Below are 12,334 nucleotides of genomic sequence, written 5' to 3' on the forward strand. Positions count from 1 at the left end.
CCTTCATACAATCTATTGAGATGCTTCAGATGAAAACCTGGGTCAGCTTTCCTGAGCCTGTGTCATTAGATACCCTGTGTCATTAGGTAGCACAAATATCATAAGCATTAATGGTAATGATTTATATTAAGTCTATCTGCATTCATAAAACATTTCTGGGAAATGCATAAAATGGCACAATAGCCACAGAGGCCATCATTACTGCTACGTATGATGTCTGATATAACACTTTTTAGCTTTGTTATGGTATGGTACTGTTATCGGTACTGCTTCGTAATAACCACACGGAACTAAATGTGTCTGCTAAAGATGTGCTAAACAATAATGTAATGCATTATGTCATCAGTTTTTTGTTGTACTCATAAATGGATTGCAGATTTAGGCTTGTATATAACATATATATACTGTGCATACCACATTCCTGGTTATTTAATAACTGCTTAAAACTGTTCCATAACAATAGGTAAGTATCAATGATGATACCCCATATAATACACTGGTAGTTTATATAATGTGAATGTTATATGAATGCTTTATGTAGATATACAGTGTAAGTCATTACCAAATTAAGGCATAACCTTAAGTTAATAAAATAATATTAACTTAGTTCTGTATAAAACTTTGCTACTATGTTTTTGAGAGGCATTGTATGTAATTGTACTTTATTTTGATTGTTTATGGCAGAGAGCAGGGAGCTGATGTGTTTCTCCTTGTGTTGAGGCTCTGTTTCCATCCCTTTCCAGGATCTTTAACCAGGCTAGAGATCACTCGTGGCCCAGACAACATTATTGTTGCTACAGAAACAGAGGCAGCCTTGCAGTGTGCTGTTCAGGGCTTCCCACTTCCCACAGTGTACTGGTTCAAAAACAGCCAGCCTCTGCAGAATAACTCTCATTGGACCTTGCAGAACAATGGTCAGCTACTTTTCATCAAGTAAGAAAGACTACAAACTATCATGGGATTCAGACCTATAAGAACTATTATGCAGAAACATTTCCCCCAGCCCACAGCCAGTAAAATGCGTGTTAACATCTTTCTTTGGTGTCCTTCTGCTACAGGAATGTGTCTGAGGAAGATGAGGGATTCTATTACTGTGAGGCCAAAAATGAGATGGATACAGTGAGATCACAATCTGCCTTTCTGCTCCCAGCAGGTATGGTTATAATATTATATTAGAGGTCAACTGATTGATTAGCCAGGTCCATCTTTTGGCCTCAGTATTTGCATTTTTCACCATGTTGACATCTGCAGGTAAGGATGCTACTATTGCCAATATTTATTTTATTTTTAATGGGTGCTTCCAGTTCTAGTGTCATTATCATGCTTCATCCCTCTTCTCATTGATTTGAATCATGAGAGCTTTAGCTAACCAGAGCTCTAGAAGGTGTTGTGTGAAGAAGGTATGCTAACCCCACTTACACATGTAAATGAATTTCCTTTCCCATTTAATGAATATTACAGAAAATACTAAACTTGTGTTGGTATCCATCAGTGGTGGTCATTAATAAAAGCATCAAAAGATTGCTGGCACTCTATCTAGTTACTGAATGCTTGCTCACACCCATTATGTTCAGTTTACAAGCTTTGCTACAGGAGGTAGTTACCTCAAAAAACTTCATTGCAAAGTCTTAAATAATTCAGATTGGCATAATACTTTCCTGACACTGTTATTGGTCTTATTAAAATATAATCATTTGGAGTGTCATATTTATTTTGCACATAAAAAGGTAGCCCCTGTTAGTTAGCTACTCATATATTTAATAAGTCTCTTTGTATGTACACAGTAATACACAAGTGTGCCAAAAATTCTGCCATTTGGTTCATTTTATTAGTGAGGAAATTCTCCACAACCCTGTGTCTCTTCCAAAGTGAAGTTTCATTAATAGATGAATGTAAGACTGATAGACCTAATCTTTAGTCTTTTAATTAAATTTAACTTCACAAAAAACAGAGCATTGCAGAGAATTTCTTCACTTCTTCATACATTGGCTGCGTGAATATATATCAGGTGTGCAAAGTTGGCTATATTAATTATATATTAAGCACATGTTAAGCATGATTGTCACAACAATTGTAACATTCTCAATTCTAATAGAATGATCTTACTATCACTCCTGTTTACCACCTGCAGTTCATATGCTTCAAATGATCAAGTATTTTTTTTCCACACGACAGGTTAGTTTTAAAACCTAAACAAAATAAAATTAAATCTTCAGATCAGTCCCATTTGTCTATCAGTATAATTAAACTTATTTTCATACTTAATTTAGGACAGAATTTGAAGACTGCAGTTTAAAAAAAAAAAACATCAGTACATCAGTAGGCCTATCAGATTTCCTGCTATCTAGAATATCAGTGTCGGTATAAGCCTTAAAATATCTGTATTGGCTTGATCTAACACGTATGTCCGTCTGTTACAGACACCTGAATGAGAAAACCATTGAGTGAGCACCAGTGTGTGTTCTGTATTCCGGCACACACACACACACACACAACATGATTACTGTAACTCTCTGTAAACACTGTATTTCTTCAGAACTTGATTGACCGTTCTTCCTCCTTCACAGTGATGGAATGGATCTTTGTCCAGCAGCCCAACAATGTAACTGCAACACAGGAAGAGTCTGTTACTCTGGCATGCAGGCCTCCCCGCAGCAGGCCCCCTGCTCAAGTGTCCTGGTTCAAGAATAACCGTCTCCTCACCCCTATGCCTCACCTCACCTTGCAGCTTAATGGCGATCTACTCTTCCATAGGTGTGTGTGTGTGAGTGTGTGTGGGTGTGTGTGAGTTTGCGTGCGCGTGTGCATGTCTGTGCGTGTGTGCATGTGCATATGAACTGCACACACACATTCTTATGCAAAACATACGCTCATCACATCACTAACAAATAAGGGGGATAATCCTCATAATTTTCAATGTGTATTATTCCACAGTATTTTTTGTAACAGGATAAAAGGAAATGGAAATTCATGCAAATCAGAAAACAGAAAGGTGTCTTTTCTATGTAAATGTGCTATGCTGGTTGTTCACCAAAAACTGAGGTTGACCTGACTGTATTTAAAATGAATATATCAAAATTAGAATTAGAAAAATAGGAAATGAATATTGCTTTATTGATAACAATGTTTTGAGTAGAGATTCTATTCTCACACTGACTGTATAGACACATGCATCAGCTCATAAGAATGAAATAACTGAGTTACTGGGGTAATACTCAACTTTAATATAAAGATAATGAAGACACACCACAGTTTGTTTGTTTGCTGAGAGCTTCAGCAGGGGAAAGGTGATAAATACACAAAAATGGTAATAAACACTAGAATAAAATAAGTATACTTAAAGTCACTAAAGCACTTTTTGATATCAGGATTATGAAAATCACTCAGTGACCACTTTATTAGCTGCACCTCTCTAAAACTGGGTAGGACCCCCCCTTTGCCCCCAGAACGGCCTGAATTCTTTGTGGCATGGATTCAACAAGGTGCTGGAAACATTCCTTAGAGATTCTGCTCCATGCTGACATGATAGCATCACGCAGTTGCAGCAAATTTGTCGGCTGCACATTCATGCTGCGAATGTCCCGTTCCACTACATCCCAAAGATGCTCTATTGGATTGAGATCTGGTATGGAGGCCTCTCCATGGAGGCCATTGGAATACACTGAACCCACTGTCTTGTTCTTGGAACCAGTTTGAGATGACATGTGCTTTGTGGCATGGTGCGTTATCCTGCTGGAAGTAGCCATTAGAAGATGGGTAGACCATGGTCATAAAGGGATGCACATGGTCAGCAACAATACTCAGCTAGGCTGTGGCATTTAAATGATGCTCAATTGGTATTAAGGTGCCTAATTTGTGCCAAGAAAATGTTCCCCACACCATTACACCACCACCTCCAGCCTGAACTGTTGACACAAGGCAGGATGGATCCATGGATTCATGTTGTTTACTCCAAATTCTGATCCTACCATCTGCATGTTGCAGCAGAAATCGAGATTCATCAGACCAGGCTACGTTTTTCCAACCATCTACTGTCCAGTTTTGGTGAGTCTGTGCCCACTGTAGCCACAGTTTAATGTTCTTAGCTGACAGGAGTGGTACCCAGAGAGGTCTGCTGCTGCTGTAGCCCATCCACCTCAATATTCGATGTGTTGCATGTTCAGAAATGCTTTTCTGAATAGCACTGCTATAACGTGTGGTTATTTGGGTTACTGTCACCTTCTTGTCAGTTTGGACCAGTCTGGCCATTCTCCTCTGACCTCTGTCATTAACAAGACGTTTTTGCCCACAGAACTGCCGCTCACTGGATGTTTTTTGTTTTTTGCACCATTCTCTATACACTGAGACTGTTGTGTATGAAAATCCCAGGAGATCAGCAGTTTCTGAGATACTCAAACCACCCCATCTGGCACCAACAATCATCCCACAGTCAAAGTCACTTAAATCACGGGGGACCACGTGAACTACTCATGAGCTTACAAACCCAGAGTTGAAGCTCCCAATACCACAGCCTCCTTTCATAGTATTTTTAATTTTAACTCCCTTGTTCGGGATTTATTTTTGTTATAATTGTGGGGCATGTCATCTAACATGAAAAAAATGCCTTGGTCTTCGCCTGAACTATCCCCTATGAAGAAAAGGCATAAAGAAACAGCCTCATCTGAGCTACCCAACATGGCAGACCCGGTTTCAAAGTCACTGGAACTGTCGCTAAAATCTGAGCTGGCCGCCCTCAGGGCAGATTTTTCCTCTACAATGTCAGCTGTTCGTGATCTATGTCCAAGATTCGATATAGTTGCAGGCGAGCAATGGGAACAAAAAAAGATACTGAGTGAACACAGCACGAATCAGATTGTGGACTTACAGGATCAGAGCAGATGTAACAATTTGCGACTTGTTGACCTTTTGGAGGGCGCTGAGAAGGACGATCCTGTAGGTTTTATTCGATCCTCTCTGCCTGTCTGGTTCCCTGCACTGGTGGGTCGCCAAATCAAAGTTGAGAGAGCACACCGAGTGTGTTGTGGGAATCAAGATTGGGCTGCACGCAGACTCCACATTTTTATCTTTAAAGTACTTCATTATGCTGACTGGAATTTAATTCCGGGGCTGCCATCTGCACTGATCGGGACACGGTTCTGAGCTTCCTTCCCGATTTCTCGCCAGTAACAGCAAAGAAATGGAGTGCTTTCACGCCAATCCGCTGCTTATTTAGAGAAGTGGGAGTCCCAGCATTTTTGCAGTATCTTGCTGTGCTCAAAGTTACATACAACGGAGAAGCCTGCCGTCTGCAGTCTCCAGAAGAGGCTTGTCGTTTCTTCCAGTCCAGCGTTTCTAACTCAGGCAGGCGGATGCAACACTGACTTTTTGGTTGCTTTGCTGGCGTTTTTCTGTTTCCAGGACTGGTTAACTTTTCAGCGAGTGTCTTGGTATGGAGTTTGATTAAACTGTTATCAAGTGGATATGTTTTTTTTTCGATTGAAATGCATTTTGAATTAACACAACACTTTCCTGGCTATTTGTAGGGTCTGTCACTATGGCTTTATTATTTGCTGTTGACTGTATTAGTGACTAACCATTGTTAAAAGTGTTAACCCCAACTATAATGTTTACCATAGAGATCGCCTATTTATGTTGTTATTTTTAGTCCTTAAATCCATTCCTAACTCCCTGAATATCCTAGCCAACCAGTTTATTTTGTGGTGATATAGTGTTTTTTTTTTCATCAGGCGATTATGGGGGCGGGTATTAGAGTTTTGACTGCGAGGGAGCCATGATAGTGCCACGGTTTTGCGAAGGGATGGGGGACAGGTATAGCTTTGTTTATGGCTATGTCTGCAGGTGTTCTGTTTACAGTCTGTTTTTCTCATTTTTGTTTTTGAATGTTGGAGGGAGGGTGGGATGGGAAGATAATTACATCAAATTGAGATCTATGGTGTTTTTCATTGCAGTAGCATTGATTGCTCTTTGGTTTGGTGGTGGGGCACCACCTTCTGGGCTTAGATCCTTTGTGGTAGTTCTTCCCCCTGTCTGGTCCAGATGGACCGAGAGCTTCCCTCCACACTTTAGTACTTTTCAAAAAGAGTAAACCACTGAGTCTGATGTAATTCGGTTTATTGCATATGTTTCAAATCACATACAGTAAACTGGGCTGGTCTGCGTGGAGCAGTCTTTCACACTCACTCTCCCACTCGCTCTGAAGAACCCCCTGTATGCGCTTTCTCTTTTATGTTCTTCCCCTAGTCCCTTATGCTGTGGGAGCACACACTCAAACTCCTCCTTCAAGGTCACACCACGTTCCCCTGTTATCACATTCCACACATTCCTTTTTTTAAAAAACATATGCCGCCTTAGTTTAACACCATTATTTCCAAGGCCACACTGGGTGTATTTTTAAAAAAAAATCAGATATCTGGCTTAGCATTACCCCCGTTTTACCAAGATCGCATACTACTGACACTGATTATCCTACAATAACCCTCGGGCAATGCTTATGAACTAGAATAGCCCCCTGGCAATGCTTATGAATTACATACATATTGCTTTCCCACCACACCTTCTTATCGCATGTCCAGAGACTGGACCATATTAATCTTGACTTAGCTTTATATCCTAATGGGTAGTCTTAATTTCATGTGCTGGAACATCCGTGGTGGGAACTTGCCTTTAAAGAGAGTCAGAGTTCTAGAATATCTACATCGTAAAGATATCCATATAGCATTTATCATAGAATCCCATTTGAAGCTTGATGATGTCGGAAAATTCCAAAACAAATACTATAAACTCATTGCTAACTCACGTGCATTGAACAAAACAAAGGGGGTGTTGTTTCTAACTAATAGAAAATGTAGTATAACTGTCCATGCAGGAGGGGGTGATTCAGAGGGCAGCTTCTGTTACTCACTTCTCACTTTGAACAATTTTAGACTATGCCTTGCCTCTGTATATTAACCAAATGTTTTTGACCCATTGTTTTTTGTTAATATCAAACAGAAACTGTTGGGGTTTACTGATGTCCCAGTGATCATGGGAGGCAATTTATGGATCCAAATATTGATAGATCCCTTGGTGGTGCTGCGTCACACAGCGGTTTTGCGCGGTCATCATATTTTATACAGTTTTTGACTGATCTAAATATTTGTGTGGCACATTAGAAATCCTGGAGTTCGTAATTTCGCATTTTTTTCACCTCGCCATAGACCTTTTCTCATATAGATTATTTCTTTATCTCAGCATGTATTTTAAAATTCGTTACACCTACAGAGATTCTACCAATGCTTATGTCTGATCATGCTCCTTACTTGCAGTTTAGCCCCAGTGGTGCCATGTTTAAAGAGGTGGCAGTTTAATGTTTTCCTCCTTCAGAATGACATTTTTAATAAACATATTACAGATGGGATTAAGGAATTTTTGGACATAAATGATACCCCAGGTATTAATCCTTATACTCTGTGGGAGATATTCAAGGGATACATTTGTGGCTCATCTACCTCCTTTTCCTCCAGTCTCAATAAAATGCGCAATGAAACTGAAACTGAAATTGCCCATTTGGAATATATGCAGAAAAATTGTTATGACGTGGTCAGGGCTAAGTATCTTGAATCTCTCAGAGCTCAGTATAAAGAGCTGACAAGAACCAGAGCAGTTTTTGCTTCTCAGGACTAGACAGCTCTATTATGAACATAGAGACCGGCCTAGTAAGTTTTTAGCTTTGAAACTTAGACAGTCTGAACAGCTAACGTCCATAGATGCCATCATTGACGGCAATAGCACTGTGCTTTCTGATCCCTCTAAAATAAACGAAGTGTTTCAAGAATTTTACTGTAAACTGTACACATCTGAAACATCTGTGGATAGGCAAGAAATTTGTGATTTTCTGGATTCACTGAATCTGTCATCTCTCTCATTTGGTCAAGCAAAGCTATTATACTCCCCAATTACCTTGCCAGAACAAAAGAAAGCTACTGCCTCCTTGCAAAAAGGAAAATCTCCAGGGTTAGATGGGATTCCCCCTGAGTTGTTGCTAGCAGTGTGGGATTTGGTAGGTCCAGTGATGCTTAAATCTATACTTTATTCTCTTAAGATTGGATCATTCCATAGGGATCAGAACTCTGCACTTATTACTTTGCTCCTTAAAAAAGACAGAAATCCTCTGTATTGCTCTAGTTTTAGGCCTTTATCCCTGTTAAATTGATGTTAGATGAAAATCTGTGCTAAACTCCTAGCAAAAAGGATGGAGAATGTTGTTTCAGACTTTATACATAACGTCCAAACTGGTTTTATGAGGGGTCGGTCTGCCTCTGATAATGTCCGTCGTCTTCTGTATATCATAACTGCCTCCTCCTCAAAGAAGATATCATGTGCTGTACTATCGTTGGATGCTGAGAAGGCCTTTGATCGTTTGGAATGGAATTATTTATGGCAGGTTTTAGAACATTTTTTAGACCAGTTAGGATCCAGGATCTGCCCTTTGGCATAAAACTAAGGGCATTGTCTCTTCATATGGGACCTATTGTTATGAATTCATTAGACGTTAGGGTTGCCACCTTTGATTTGTGAAAAACCGGGACACTTGGACCAATTTTTTTTTCGTGGGGTGTGGGGGGAGGAATTAAACCATATTTTCAAATATACTATGTTAACAGTTGTAGGACTCACTATTGCCTCTCTTACCTATATTTGTCCTGACACAGATGCACTCCCTGACGCAGTTGCACTCACTCTGGACTCCTTTGTCTGCTGCTGTCCCTTTCTACATTAAATACAGATTTTTTACTTTATGTCAGGACTCCGCCCCCCTAGCCGTGGTGTTTTTGTTTTTTCCCTGTCCATGTGCTTTTTGTTTTCCTTGTGTTACAGCCCCGCCCCGCCCCCTGCCTGGTCCCCACCCACCTGATTGCCCCATTACCTTCACCTGCCTACCTGCCCACCTGCATCCCATCTCCTTATCAGCCCAGCCCTATTTCTACCCTGCTTGTTCCTGTCTTGTTTGCCAGTTCATCGTTTTTGTACCTGTTTCGTTTTTTCTGGATTTCCGATTTCTCCGTGTTTTGACTCTGCCTGCCCTTCGTCTTTGTTTTCTGCCTGCTGTCTTGTCCCGTTGCCTGATCATTTGCCTGCCCCGGTTCCTGACCCTGCCTGCTGCTCTGTTACCGACCTGTTTTCGTCCGCGGACTGCCTTCCGGTTTTCGACCCTGGCCTGCTTTTGTTTCGCTACTTGCCTGTCGTCATTAATAAACCGCCTGGAACCTGAAGCTCTCTTGGTCTGCGACTGAGGTCCTTGCCTGAGTCGTTACACTTTAACTTGTAAACATATACTGTCTAATTATAATCTACTATAAAATCTAATCATATGTCCAAAGGTATACTCCCTTTAGAATGAAAACATGATTAGATGTATTATAACATATTATAAACAACTATTTAACTTAATGAATTTGGGCAACCTAACACTGACATTTCTCACCTCTTTTTCGCACTTACTTTATTGCCACAATCCGTAGATAAGTAGCTGTGGCCATGAAGCACTCCGTGGTATACAGTGCTAAGCTTCGCTATTGCTATCCTGTCTTTCTCTGGTGAACCTTTTTTTGTCATAAAAGTTTAAATGACTAGATTTTTTGTGTTTGCTTAATACAAAACTGGTGCTTCTTTGTTATTGCATGATTTCCAGTGCGTTTTTCCTTCATATTTAACTGAAATTTTGACTGGACATAAGAACACAGGTGGCAGAGAACAGGTCCTCCTTGGGTGGTGCCTTACCCATTTAGAAAAGTTTCTCTTTTCGACCAGCCTGAGTTATACGTTGTAAATTGTTTTTTCTTTGACGCTGGTGGCTTGTCCGATTTTGTTTTGTCGTCCTCCTCGTCCGTCTCTCCCCCCATTTCACAAAAATGACCAAATAAATGGAAAGTTAAAAAAATAATAACGTTACCTCTAGCTAGTAGTTGAACTCACGGTGGGGTCGTTGATGTTGATGCGCGCGGCAGATTCATAGCCCGGAAGTTGCTAGGCAATAAGGTAAGCTTTTGTATTTCTGCTACCAATCAAATAAAAGTATAGACATGGCCAATCATTGCTGTGTTCACAGGATTGGATGTATAAACATAGCCAGGAAGAAAACAAAATAGCAGTAGAACGAAACCAAATGAGGTTTTAAAAAAACCAGGACAATTTACATTTACATTTATTTATTTAGCAGACGCTTTTATCCAAAGCGACTTACAAAAGTGCATACAGCAAGTCCCAATTCATGTCCTGGGAAAAGATTATTAATTTTCGGGGACAATCGCTCAAAAAAAAAGGACAACCCCAGCAAAACCGGGACAGGTGGCAACCCTATTAGACATATGGATTTGTAGGCACTTGGGCATCCACAATATATTTCATAAGTTTTCCCCTATATGGTACAATAATAATTTACTGACAGGTGCCAGACCCTTTTTCTTTCCCCCCTGGTCCAGCAGAAATATTCATACCTTGAATGATTATTTGCTGCCACAGCGTCTTTTTGGTCTTTCCAAGGTTTTAAAAGAGATGTACTATCTCCCTGGAACTTCATATTTCTTATATCTTAGGCTTCGTTCTGCTCTTCGAGCCTATGGAGTTCCATAGAATAGCCCATTACAGTCACATGATCTAATAGAGTCCCTCACTACCCCTGATTCAGCTTGAGATCTTCTTTCTCATTTGTATGATAAATTCATGAATGCCAATGTTTCTTCTCTTGGTGTGATTTCTGTGTGGGACAAGGAGCTCCATGTGTTCAATGTTAATTTAAATTGGGAAGTGACTTGAGATAATATTTTTTCATCCTCAAAAAATTTAGTTCATCAAGCTATCAAGCTGATACATTTTAAATTTGTGCATAGGGTATTTGTAGGGTATTTGACCCTTTACCGTTGTTTTAAAATGAATATTTCTCTTGATAACACATGTGGTAAATGTTCTGTGGGTGCAGCAGGTACCTTCATGGACATGTTCTGGGAGTGTCCTGTGGTATACATTTTTTGGAAATTTGTTGCACATGTGCTTTCCCAGTTACTGTGTTTGATGGTGCCCTTGTGCCCAGGATTGCTGCTTCTTGGAGATGACTCTCAGATACAGTTAAATTTATATAAAAGACGTCTTTTTCTGGCAGAGCTAACTTCAGCTAAAAAGTCCATCCTAAAGGCTTGGGTGGAACCCACCATTGTTCTGTCATCAGTTTGGTTGTTTTATTTTCTTGATGTCTTAATTTTAGAAAGGACGACAGCAAGGCTGCACAGAGCACAGTTTGCAGCTTTGAATAGTTTGACTGATGCCGTTCAATTTGTCATGGATCTCATTTGTAATGTTTAGTTGTTGAATTTTGTCCCCCCCCCCCATTTACATTTCAGATATTTTTTTTAAGTTTCTTATGGGTTTTTTCTCTCTCTTTACTTCTTTTATTTGTGTTGTTGTATTTGTTGTTTGTTCAGCAACTAGGAAGTAAGACAGATAAAGTAACATTATACCTAAAACACCTTGCAAAAGAAGATTTTTTTTACAATAAAATTCACTGAGTGACATCTTCTTCAAACTTCAACTTCAAACACAAACGTAACAAAGGCTAGCTCCAACATTTACACCTGGGTAGTAAACTGAAACAAAATCCCATGTAACAATAGCATGATGACTGACAAATTCTATGACATTTCCAGTGTTGTCTCTTTGCCTGCTGTGATGTTAGCTAGCTTGTTGATTTAGCTGACAAAATAGCTTGAAGATTAATGGCAAGCTAACTAGCTATGATCTCCAGCATGCTAGAGAGGTCTTGTCTGAGACCATATGGAGAGATCCAGACTCTTACTCAGACTGTGACTGTTTATATTGAGACTGAAACCACAAGATCCATCTTGTGATCCAGAAACCCTCCCCGAGGGGTGAAAGCCATGAATTAGCAAGAAGACCGTGTAGTGCAGGCATATATTCCCTGACCAGCTAAACACTATTCCATAGTGTTTAGCTGCTGATGTTTCAATCATCTGACCTGCCCAGCCATTGCTTCAGACACACTGGTAGTGATTTGTTTTTTTTTTTTTTTTTGCATACAGCACACTTCTGTCTAATTGCTGAAATGTAACTGTTGCTAATTGATGTAGCTAATTAATATTACTTTGTTCTTCAGAAGGTTTGGAGCTGTGATTGGTTGTTCTTTGCATGGTGGATTTGCATTATCTCCTGTTTCTCCATGTGTCATAACCTTCAGCCTTTCATTTCAACTAATTATAATGATGATGTATCATATTCCTTTCTTTCCACAAGGACTTTTTTCTGTTTAATATTATAATCTCAGTTGGCAGCAAAAATGATGTGT

General features: G+C 39.8%; 1 pseudogene; it reads left to right on the forward strand.

The window, feature by feature from the left end:
- Positions 1-12,334, forward strand: part of LOC118776497 — a 40,193-nt pseudogene that overhangs the window by 8,918 nt on the left and 18,941 nt on the right.

Source organism: Megalops cyprinoides, chromosome 4, assembly GCF_013368585.1.
Source record: "Megalops cyprinoides isolate fMegCyp1 chromosome 4, fMegCyp1.pri, whole genome shotgun sequence".
NCBI lineage: Eukaryota > Metazoa > Chordata > Actinopteri > Elopiformes > Megalopidae > Megalops > Megalops cyprinoides.